Genomic DNA, 13,053 nt, shown 5'->3' with positions numbered 1-13,053 from the left:
TCCTAATTGGACTGAAAGTGGCTTTTAAGTGAACTCATGTTCCGACCTCACTGCCAGCACAACTGGCAGAATTCTGACTGCTCCTTTCAGGCTTAAGTTTTCTTTAAAATTTGCCTGAAGACCAAAATCTCAAATGCAAATTAGGAAGCAAATACTCCTTTACAAGCAGACTCAGCTTTCTTTATTCAGAAGTCTTCCACTTGAACATCTTCAAATTTCAAAAATCCAATTCCTCTAAAATGTATTTTAACTATTTTTAAATTAAAACGTTTAAGTAGGTAATCAGCTTTTCTCTCTTAGCTGTGTTGCTAGCTCTGTGATTACTTAATTACTTAACCTCTCTAAGCCTCATTTTCCTTTTCTATAAAATGGAGATTATAATGATTCCTCTGTTACAGGGCTTGTGTGAGAATTAAATGAGATAATGCATGTACAGGGCCTAGAAAAAAGTGATTCTCAGGAAACACCAGTGTACACGGGTGACAGGGTGTCATTCACACTAAGTCTTGAATGTGCACAGCAAATTAACTTGTTTTACTTTGACCATAACTAATCTGGTCATTATCCCAGCCTCTATAAGTTGTTTATCAAGGGTAAAAACTGATTTTTATTCTCCTCTGATTAAAAGTTTAATTTGATTTAAAAAGTTACGTGGTCCCTTTAGGCTGTGTTCATCTTTCTTACATAAAAATTCCCTGTCTCTCATGTAACCTTTCATCTTCCCCTGTTTCTCTCCTTAAAATGGAATTTGCATATGTGCAAAGGAGGCTACATGCCCTTCTGACGGGAGGGAAAGGGACTCCCTGGCCTCAGGCTGGTTTTCAGAAGCTTGCTGGCAGCACATGCCCGCCTCTGGGCTGACGTCTGCAGCTGATACTGGCTCCTGTGTTCCATCTGTGGTTCTGAACCTGTAGTCCGTTCTTCGGGCTCAGGCAGTACTTCCTGGATGCTGGCCATCTCCTCCTGCTGGCATTGCCATCATGCAGCTATCATTCATATACACGCATGAGGCTCTGCCCCGTCTTCCCTCCAGTACCACACCGGGCAGTCCATCCCTGGTTTCTGTTGTAAGGACCCTCACCAGCCATAACCCCAACAGTGGCCCCATAACCAGTCTACAGACTTTGAGAGTCCGCATGATATGCAAACTGAGAGACATGCGGTACCAACGAGCTTCAGAGCCTCGCTCTGCCTGCTGCATCACACTGCTGAGTTGGCTCTGCTTTGGATGCAGCCAACCTTGTTATAGGGCAGCTGGCAAGGCCGCCTCAATGCAGATGTTAGGGCAAGAGGGCCTAGTGCATGGTCTAATGAACCTCTGCTGTTTTTGAAGGAGATACTTATTAATGTAGGTAGAGAGATTGGTAAGGGTGGTGAATCACAGTGGCAAAACTAGTTTATACTTGTTGTTTTAAAATTAGTTCTTAAGAAGCTAGGATCTGCCCGTCTTCCACGAAAAGATGGAGCTTGGCCTAGAACATGGACAGCGGATTCAGAGAGCTGAGGTTTGACTCTCAACTCCATCACTGGCTGGCTGGGTATTTTGGGTCTGTAGCTCACTTTCTATCCTCAACTTCCTCTTCAATAAAATAAGGGTATCAATGCCATCTATCTCATAGGCTTTTTGAGAGAATTTCATAATTCAATGAATTTAAGTTCTGTCAGGTATATCATTTTGCAAACCTGTTATATGGATAGTTTTTGAATCAATATTTTACTATAAATATTTGGATCAACAATGATAAATAGGGTATATGTATTTTTTTTAAAATAGATTTAATGAAAATAAATTTAAAATACATATATTTTAACTTATGCTTTATAGTATCTAAGAAATTATCATCTCAGCAGAAACACTTTTTACTTTTGAACTCGCAGTATTCCATGCTAATCACAAAATAAGTCTCTTTATTTTTTTTTTTTTTTGCATTTATCCTAGAATACCATATTTGATAATACTCAGTTATTTAATAAGGTGGAGAGGGGTAGCATAATTATGGAACTTCACATTTCTGATGTTGTTTGCTTTTAATCAAATGTCTGGCTTTCATTAGTCATATGTGTGGGACTAGCTCTTGTTTCTCTGACAGTAACAACTTTTAATAAGAAAATAAGAGAATCTGCTCTGACAAGAGGCCTGTAGAAACAATGTCATATGGGGGGCACAGGATTAAATTCCATTCTGTAGCTAGATATTGACACCTAGGTGGTTACTGTTAGATGATTCCTTTTGTGTGACATGGTATAGAGGCAGATGTGGAGAGATGACAATAAGGAAAAAAATATCTTAGAATGTGAAAGGCTAATCAAGAGAACGGAAGTTTACTTGCTTGAGAAACAATGTAAATATCCCAAATAAGGTTTGAAGTAGACACGTCTACTTGCTGATGTCTTGGTGATAATGAAAAATTCTAAACAAAAGGAATTATCTTATGTTTCTAATAGCAGTAACCACCAGAAGATGCTGGGCAAAGTTATGGGACCATAATAGATTCTTAAAACTTTTTTAAAAATTGTTTCTTTCATGGCTTTTTTTTGTCAATATAAAATTAAGAATTGTTCATTTAAAAAAATTTAAAAAGTTAAAAGAAGTGTGTCATGGATGACAATAAAAGTCATCCATGATCTCACCCCCTTATGTAACTATTGTTAACATTTTTTGATAGAGTCTTTCTCCTCTCTGATTTTCTTATTATGAGGTCAAATGAATATTATTTGGGGCCAGGTCAGAGATGGGATACTATTAGGTTGATGTGTGGAGTTGGATGCTCCATATACTCTGGGTGGAACAGCCTTCTAACCGTCACAGAATAATCAGGAATGGCCCAACATCCTGGAATGGTGAGGGACACTGAAACAGATTTGGTGATTGTCACGGGGCCTAGAAGCTGTGTGGTAGGTATATATTTCAAGTATATAGAGACCTAACCAATGAACTGAAAGTCCACGTTGGTCCTGAACTGGTGGAGGAAATAAATAATGGAGCCCCCAAAAGCAAATCACCATGAGTGAGAATACTGGAGAATCAAGCAGATTGAGCAGCAGAGCCCAGGGGAGATGGGATGGGTGGATCCAGAAACAGTGTGAGGCCATAGCTGACCATCCTCTGGATCTAGCCCCAGCTTCCAGCTCCCTCACTCCCTCCCTCCACCCATTCCTGCCCTGGAAAAGAGGACTGTGGTATAAAGGAAAGTGTCCCTCAGAGCCCCCAACACCTCTGCTAATGGGAACCTTCATCAAAAGACCCAGTCATAAGAGAAGCAAAATAAGAAGGCTTTTCTGCAAGCCAGAAAGAGAACATTGCCCAGCCCAGAGGAGGCTAACAGCAGACGGAGTAGTCTGTGTGGTTTAGAGTTCAGAAATTCAAAGGAGGCAAGCAAAATTTGAAATTTTACTGTAACTATGACATACTATAAACTGGTTATTTCTGTCTATATAGAGATATTTCTATTTACCAAATTAGAATTATAGTGTGCATTCTATTTTGTATTAATGCATGATTATCAAATTCAAATAATTAGATTCTTTACAGACATTTATAAGTTATAAGCTTCCTGCAGCTGAATTAGGAAGACTAAGTAATAGCTGCAAAGTCAATAGTGAATTAAAACTTGAATTTAAGAGAAAATAAAATTAAAGAGGCTTGATATTTTATTATATCAAATTTGAAATATATAAAATAATAGATGTAGTATATGTTTAAGTCAAAGCATAACAAAATGTATCCCTGTGAACACGCCACCATATTCTTATGAACTAGAACACTGCCCGTCCCGCCCAGCTCCCTGTGGGCTCTTACCTAATTCTGCCTCATTCCCAGAGGTAACTGGAGTCCTGAATTTTGTTTAACATTTCCTACGTTTGTTTGTATCTCTAAACATTATGCTGTTTCACTTTGCTTGTTCTCAAGCTTTCTAAAAATATGACTATACCACAACTTATTTACCCTTTATTTTTTTCATGGACAATCATTTTCGTCTAGTTTTTTATTGCATTGCTGCTATGAATATTCCTATACATGCACATGTGCAAGAGTTTATCTAAGGCATATATTTAGAAGCAGAATTTCCTGGCCATAAGTTGTGCACATATTCACCTCGAAAAATAATGTTTTTTCCCAACATAGTAATACTCATTCACCAGCTATATGTAAGAGTTTCCATGCTTCGCATCTTCATCTACACTTGACGTTGTCAGACTTATTTTTGCCAGTATACTATAGGCTGTAAAATGGCATCTCATAATGATCTTAATTTGCATATCCCTGATTTCTAATGTGATTGACAATTTTTCCATATGTTTTTGGCGAACTTTGTTTCCTGTTCTGTGAAATACCTGTTTACGTATTTTTGCCTATTTTCCTATTGGTTGTCTTTTTCTTGTGGATTTACAGGGATCCTTTACATATTCTAGATACTAATCTTTTGTTGGCTACATATACTACAGATATCTCCTCCCAATCTCTGCAGAGTCTTTTTACTTTCTTCATAGTGTCTTTTGACGAACAGAAGTTCTTAATTGTAATATAATAAAATGTATAATTTTTTATGTCCAACACATTTTGTCTCTTGCTGAAAAAATTCTTTCCCCTCAAAGTCCAACAGATCTTTTCATATGTTTTCTTCTAAAAGTTTGAAGGTTTCATTATTCATAGTCAAGTTTATTTCTATCTGGACTTATTTTATATTGTATATATTATTCTTTTCTTAACAGATACTCAGTTTTCCAAGCAACAATTTGTGAAACAGTCCTTCCTTTTCACCTGAATATTAGGGCCACCTCTTAATAAAATATGATTTCCATACATTCATATGTTACTTTCCCCATTGGTCGTTTTACTATCTGGGAACCAAAACCACACTGTCTTCATTAGCACAAACAGTAAACTTTGCTGTCTCATACGACAAGTCTCTTCAACTGAGGCACCTGGACATGTACTCTTCATGGGAATTTTGGAATAAGTTTATCAAGTTCCTCATAAAGAAAAAAAGATTGTTAGAATTTGATTAGAAATGCATTGATTCTGTAAATCAATTCTGATTGAATTGACAATAGAAAATTGATATTCTTATGGTATTGAATCTTTTTATGCATCAACATGACATATCTCCATTTACTTGTCCATTTTAATATCTTTCAGTGAAGTTTTATAATTTTCTTCAATAAAGGTTTTATGCATTTTTAGTTAGTTTACTCCTAAGTATCTTATCTTTTTGTTGTAGTTATAAATGTACTTTTTCAAAAATTGTAGTCCTCAGCTGTTTTGTTGCAGGTGTACAGTGATTCGTTTGACTTGTTTTTTTACTTATGTCTAGCTACCTGCTAAACTCTCTTAATAATATGAATAATCTGTCTATAGATTCTTTAGGGATTTCTGTGTAGCTAATCAAACAGTCTGTGAATAGTTGAATAGAAGCAAATGTCATTCTCTGATTCCTGAATTTAATGGGAATGCGTTTCAAGTTTTGTCATTAAGAATGTTCTTTACTATTAGTTTCGAATAGATACTCTTTACTAGGTTTAGAACATACCTTCCTATTTCTCAGAGGATATATCATGAAGAGATGCCAAACTCTATAAAATGCTTTTTCTGCATTAATTGAGATGATAACATTTTTTCTCCTTTAATCTGTGAATGCTGTGACTTATCTAGAGTTTCTAATGTAAAACCACCTTTGCATCTCTAAAATAGATTCAACATGATTATCATAGCCTTCTATATAAACTGTATTCAGTTCAGTCCTGCCTGGGATTCTTTGAAATCTATGCTAATGCGTAAGATTTGTATACATTATTCTTGTGTACCTCCTCTATCTGCAGGTTCATGTTTTTCATCACTTTTGGAAAATTATCAGAACTTATCTCGCCAAATGTAACCTTTTGTCTATATATTCTGTCTCTCCTGCTGGAATTTGCATTAAATGTGAATATGAGTATGAGATCATAAGTGATTTTAAAATGCTATTTTAATTATTTTGTAAGTTTTTTCTGGAAAAGTAATCAGATAAGGTATAATTTTAAAATATTTATTTCATATCCTTAAAGAAAGTCTTTCTGCCTCTCTACCTAAAATTATCTGGTATTCATTCTTCAGAATTTGAGACATGATGTTAAGGTCATTTTAAGAATATTTCAGTTCTTTGAACTATTTAATGTGGCAGTTACTGACAGAAATATTTCTAAATTACAGGCCACTTAAATTCTGGATTAAAGAAAAGAACATGAACATGTATTTTAAAAAACAAATCACCTAAATGACAGCAACAAAAATATTTAGAGTAAAAAAAATGATTTCATGTGATAAAAAACATTTGATTTCTTAAACACAATGCAAAGATGGATTGAGCTTAGAAGTTCAAAGACTTCATCAGGAAATGAGTAGTATCATAATAACTATCTTATATTTGAAACTGTGTGTCAAGCAGTCTTTATAAAAAGATTTCAAAAATTCAGCCATCTATGGACTATATTAGAAGATTTACACTCTATAAAACCTCTTTATAGAAAAGCTTAAAAAATATTCTGTACCCTATAAATCACCATTTTAAATGCGTCGTAAGGCTACAGGTCACAATAAATAAGAATTTCTAATCTCAATATTCAAACTGAATTTTTTTCTGTTGACTTTTTTCACTTTATTTCAGAGTCAAACAAAAATTTCAAGTAGATAAATAAAGAATGGAGACACTCAGCGATATAACTGAGAAAAAAATTCCAATAGTTACATAGAATACCTGTTTGGGCCATATAAATAATACGAATGTGATTTCACAGAAATTTGAAATAGTTGAACACTTATGCTGTTTTAACTTGTAATTTAAATTGATTAGAATTAGACTAAACTCATTCTACTAAAAGCATAGCAGCCAATAGTTTCACCACCTGGTTCACCCAAGGTGTGCTCATTTTTAATTACCTAAGATGCATGTATACCTGAGGCAAGCACTGTATTTACATATCTGGTAATTTCCTTTGTAAGTAATTACTGTGTAGGTTTGCCACACCTACTAATCAAATTTTGTCAATTATTCTTCAAGTAAAGCTTATGAAAAAGAACAAAATAAACTACAACTTGTCATCATATAACTGGCCAGCCCGTTTTGAGGGAAAGTATTTGAAACATCCTAATTATTAACTCTTCTATTTCCTACGTTTGTAAAACTACTGAGTCCGTAGATTGTTTATCTATCTATCTATCTATCTATCTATCTATCTATCTATCATCTATCTATCTATCTATCTATCTATCTATATCACAGACATTGCCAGAGGTTATTAGTATATCAAGAGGAACTTGAGAAATGAAACTAATTTCAAAAATTTTTGGAGGCACATCAATTTCTGTATCAGTCAAGGTCCAGTCAGGAGGTGGGAACTACCTGTTATTTAACATAGAAAGTTTAATATAAAGAAAGGTTAATCATGTAATAGAAAACTGAAAGGGCACAAAGGAGACACTGGAGGATCGCAGAAGGAACAACTCCAGGATGCAGAGTAGGGAACAAATGGAAGACGGCAGTGTAAGGAATTATGAAAACTTAAAGCTGGGACTCAGAGCGCTGAACAGGAGCACCAGCCAGCTGATGCTGGTATATTTGAGGGGACGTGATAAGGCTGGTGCTAGTTGTGTGGAAAACTACAAACTGAAAACAGCCACCATTGCTGATAGTTAGTGTCACTGCAGGGAGAACTGTTGCTGTTGAGATGCTAAAATGACCAGGAAGTAAACAGAAGGAGCCAGTCCCTTTCTCCTCTAGTCTCCCAGTCTCTCTCCAGTACACCCAACTGCCAGTGCCTGAATGGGAGCCTCCTGTCAAAAATGAAGTGCTGTTAACCTCAGAATTACAAAGTGGAATATAGAAAAGTGGGCCAGCAGCTGGAAGGCAACAGCTTAAACATTTAAAATAAAACAAATGTTTCTTTTTGCCTACTCAATTTTGGCATCATTTTCTACAGAAAGTTTTCTCTGCACTGAGCAGAGTACCAGGCTCCCAAATGGCACTTGATAAATGCTTTTGAATGAATGAATGAAGCGTTTGATTTTAAAAGTGAACAGTTCAGTCAGTTCTCATCATCAGAATCAAAATTGAAATTGAAAAATTTTTAATTCAAACTAAACAATAGAGGTGGAGGAGATATTTTAATTTATCTGAAAAGCATTCCTTCTATAACTAGTTATCCTTTGACGAATCAAATTTCAATTCACTTTGAGACATACTTCCAAATGAGTTTCTCCAGGAGACTTGAAAGTACAAAATTTGGAACTGTAACCAATAAATAAATAAAACTGTATTTCCACTAACTGGAATTTGAAAGGAACCCTTGATGAATCATTCAATTAAAATGTATTTTCTGATTGAAAATAATTGTGGAGGCTTTTTTTCATAGGAGGATCAAATGGGGGTGCCCACTTTTAAAAATGCGACATCTGTTGACCTAGGGCTTTTATAAGCGATCCCCAGTGTCACATACAGAAATAAAAAAACTCATTTTATGCTTTCAAACTTTCCCTTTTCTGGCAATAAGTCATTTTTGCCTCTGTTTTCAAAGGAAGCAGTTTTCCCTCATTGCCGTTTCTCATTACTGCAATATCATGCCTGGGCACCATGAATGAAATTAATTAGCTCTGTTTGCCTTTCCATAAATGGATTTTTCTAAGAATGGCATATATCTCAATGTAATCAAGTGCCCTGGTGATTCTGTCAATTGTTTCTACCAGAGAAATTAAATAAAAAAGAAATGCTCCCTGATTGAAACAGGGTAAACTATGTTAAATAAGAGTATAAATTTATAATCAAGACTTTACAAAGAAAATTGGAGTATTATGCAATCATGGAGTGAATCCAAGAGAATATTCTTGAGTTGTGAATAGGGATGTGAATCACCCAAAAACTAACAAAAACTGTATTTAAAGTAATCAAATTCAAACTTATGTCTTCCTCACTTACATGCTGAAATGGATGTATTACCTGAAATTGAATTAATAGAAAAAATTTATTTGATTAATAAATCAAAGGTTTCACAACAAACCAACACTGAAAGACAGTGAAAATATTAAGGAGAAATACATAGAAAAGGGGATGAAGAGAGAGAGAGTGTGTGTGTGTGTGTGGAGGTGACATCTTAGTAAAACCCTAAAGAAGGCGAAGGAATGAACCATGCAAATACCCGGGTGGACGATTGTTCTAAACAGAGAGAACAGGGAGTACAAACACTTGAGGTGAGAGCAAGCCTGACATGTGGACAGCAAGAAGACTGGAATGCTCGAGTAGAAGAAATGAGAAGAGTAGGTGATAAATTAATTTCTGGGGGTAGCACAGGGAAAGGTAGAATCCTGTAAGACATTTTTTAAGGGTCTTGGCTTTTATTTAGAGTAAAATGGAAGCCCTGTGGAAGGTTTTGAACAAGTAGAACCTGTGGTCTGACTTACATGGTTACCTTACATTACACTACATCAGGTTACAGTATGTTACATTAATCACATTTCCAGGATCACTTTGACTGCTGTGTGAGGCTAGATGGAAAGTGGGGCAAGGTGGAGTCAAAGACACCAATTAGGAAGTTATTGCAATAAAATGGGCAAGAGATGATAGTGTGCTGGATTGGGGCAGCAGCAGTGGAGGTGGGAAGAAAGAGTTGATTTCTGGGTAAATTTTAAAGTTATAGCCAGAAGTAGGATCTGAACTTATAAATTAGGGATACCCTCTGTCAAAAAATAATACAAAATTAGGAATACATAATTAAGTACAAAAGTGAATGTTACGATGATAAAAGAAACTATGAATTCTAAATTAAAATGAATAAAATACAATTTTGAAAAGCTGACAAATGCCATGAACATCATTAAATCCAGGAAAATAACATAATAACACACATCTGTAGTGTTCTTTTTTCCCTTGCATTTTGGCTTCACACTCTTTGACAGTCTTTCCACATGACAAATATTTTGTAATATTTTCTATAGAGATAGTGGAAAAATAATCCAGTCTTTCCTCTACCATGGTTTTTCTTGCTGATCATTCAGCAACATTCATTTCAGCTTTACAATTTTTTGTTGATACGCCTTGTAAAATTTTAGGATTGTTGTCAAATTTGGGGAAACCTCTGGTTCCATATATTTCAAGTCTTGTTTCTCCTCCTCCACCTACATACTTCTGGTGTATGTAAAAACCCAAAGCACATGTTCATGGCCCACTACGTCCTCTGTCCCTTCACTTTCATGTCATGATGGTCAGGGGAGTTGAAACAATGGGCAGGAGTATTTATGGAAGCCGTTTCTACACTACATGGCTAGCAACAAGTTAACTATACACAAACACGATTGCAAACTATATAAATATATTCCTTTAAACCTAAATTAAAGATATTCCCATGCAACTTCATTTTATCCAGCTCCCCAGAATGCCTATGGTCATTCCATCATCACATGACATGAGGGAAATTGCAACATAGGGAAAGTCAGGATAGAAATTATAGTTATAGTCAAAATATCTCACTTTAACCCAGCATTCCAGACCTGTATTCCTTTCCTATTGCTGAACTGTAACAAATGACCACAAACTTAATGGCTTAAAACAATACCAATTTATTATCTTACTGTTCTGGAAGTCAGAAGTCCTAAAATCAGGATGTCAGCAAGGCTTTATTCCTTCTAGAAGCTTCACGGAAGAATTTGTTCCTTGCCTTTTCCAGTTTCTAAAGGCTGCCTACATTCTTTGGCTAGTGGCCCCTTTCTCACATCACCTCAATCTCTGTATCTGTCACTACGTCTCCTACTCTGACTCTACTTCCATCATCACATCTCTTTCTCTACCTTCTCTGACCTTCTTGCCTCCCTGTTATAAGGCCTCTGTGATTACATTGGGACCACCCAGATAACCCAGAATAATGTCTCTGTCTCAAGATCCTTAAATTATTTGTATCTGCAAGTTCTTTTTTACCATGTAAGGTAACATATTCACAGGTTCCGGGGATCAGAACATTGACATCTTTGGAAGTCTATTATTCAGCCTAGCACAGTCCAGTCTCTGCCCCCAAAGGTTCATATCTGGCCCTTATGAAAATGCACTCACCCCAACTCAAGTTCTCCAAAAGTCTCACCCATTGCAACATCAACTCAAGTACAAAATCTCATCAGCTCAGAGTCCCAAATTTCATCATCTAAAACATCTACATTAGGCATGGGTAAGGTTCTGGGTATAATCCATCCTGGGGCAAAATCCCTGTAGATCTGTGAAAACAGTTAATCTGCTTCCAAAAAGTAATTCTGCGATAGGCATAGGATAACAGTTACAGACATTCCCATACAGAAAGGGAAAAAAATGTAAGGACAAAAGGGTCTACACTCAGAACCAATTTCAAAATCCAACCAGGCAAACTCCATTAGATTTCCAGGCCTGGGAATAACGTCTATGGCTCAGGACTCATTGCTCTGTGCCTGTGGCTCCATCCTCTGAGTCATCCTTCCTTTTCTAGGAAGGAAAGCAAGTTTTTACAGCTGAGTAGATTTATCAACCTCTTTCTTACCTGTAGAATTTTAGGATTCTGGCAGTCTTCTTTCTTTTATCCTCTCTCTGTCCCTTTCAGTCCATACTGGCAGTGTTTCTGTTGATATGGCAGTCTTAAGAGTTAGTGGGTCTCCTCTGTATATGTTAAGGATTTCTCCATTGCACAGGAGGTTCCTCCACAGATCTTCCCTGGATAATCTCATCTGTATTCCTGGCTTCTTCTAAGATGTGTGACAGGTTCCATAAGAGACATACACTCTATGTGAATGAATGAATACTCTGAACTTTTAGTCCTTACAAAGCACTAGCAAAAAGTTGCCTAGACACATCCTTGATTTTCTCTCTACAGCACATTTCCTGGCAGTTAACTTTCCAATTTTAGCATCTTTTGCAATATGGATAGGATGAGAATTTCCCAAATAAGGTTTTTGTTTCTTTTTGTTTAACGGTTCTCTCAATGTATCTCTTTCTTCTTGCATTTTACTATAATCAACAAGCAGAAACCAGGCCACACCTTCAAAACTCTGCTTGAAAATCTCTTCAGCTAAATATCAAGTTCACCTTTTACAAGTTCTGCTTTCCACATAGTCGTATGACACATTTCAGCTACTATATAACAAAGATCCCCTTTCCTCCATTTTCCATGTTGACATGTTCCTCATTTCCTTCTGAGCCCTCACTAGTAGTGCTTTTAATGTCCATATTGCTACCAACAGTGTTTTTATGACAACTTAGATAGTCTCTTAGGAGATACAGATTTTCTTTACCGTGCTCTTCACTTCATTCTGAGTCCTCTTTAGCAAAGAGTCTTTATCCTCCATATTTCTACTAACACTATGTTCAAGGCAATCTAGGTTTTTTCTATCACGAATTTTTAGCTAGAATTTTACTAGCTTCTGTCCACTGCCCAATTCCAAAGCCACTTCAGCAACTTCTACATTTTTAGCTGTTACAGCAGTAACCCACTTTTAAGTTCCAAAATACAATTCCTATTGTTGAACTGTAACAAATTACAACAACTTTAGTGGCTTAAAACCATACAAATAACACAACACAACACAAATTTATTATTTAAAGTTCTGTAGGTGTCATCAGGGCTGTGTTCCTTCTGAAATCTCTAGAGAAGTATCCAGTCTCTCTCCTTTCCAGCTTCTAGAAGCCACCTGCATTCTTTAGCTCACGGTCCCTTCCTTACATCATTTCAACCTCTGCTTCTGTCATCACATCTCCTTCTCTGCCTTCTGTGACCTTCCTGTCTCCCTCTTATAAGAATACTTGTGATTACATTGGGCCACTCAGATAATCTAGGATAATCCTCGCTTCTCAAGATCCTTAAATTAATCATATCTGTAAAGTCTCCTTTTTCATGTGAGGTAACATATTCACAGGTTCTGGGGCTTAGGATGTGCACATCTATGGGGAGCCATTATTCACCCTACTACACTACCCAAGAGAATTTAAAGCATATGTCCACACAAAAACTTGTACATGACCGCTCATAGCAGAATATTCATTATAGCCAAAAAGTGGAAAAAATCCAAATATC

The 13,053-nt window shown here is 36.2% G+C and overlaps 1 protein-coding gene across 3 annotated transcripts in view; it reads left to right on the top strand.

Annotated features, from left to right (window-relative positions):
* Positions 1 to 13,053, top strand: part of LRRC7 (leucine rich repeat containing 7) — a 302,077-nt gene that overhangs the window by 126,447 nt on the left and 162,577 nt on the right. The gene's annotated exons all lie outside the window — the stretch shown is intronic.

Source organism: Ceratotherium simum, chromosome 2 (genome assembly GCF_057802395.1).
Source record: "Ceratotherium simum simum isolate JZ-2026a chromosome 2, ASM5780239v1, whole genome shotgun sequence".
NCBI classification, from domain to species: domain Eukaryota; kingdom Metazoa; phylum Chordata; class Mammalia; order Perissodactyla; family Rhinocerotidae; genus Ceratotherium; species Ceratotherium simum.
Note: the sequence above shows the minus strand (reverse complement) of the source record. Positions and strands in the feature narration are given on the sequence as shown.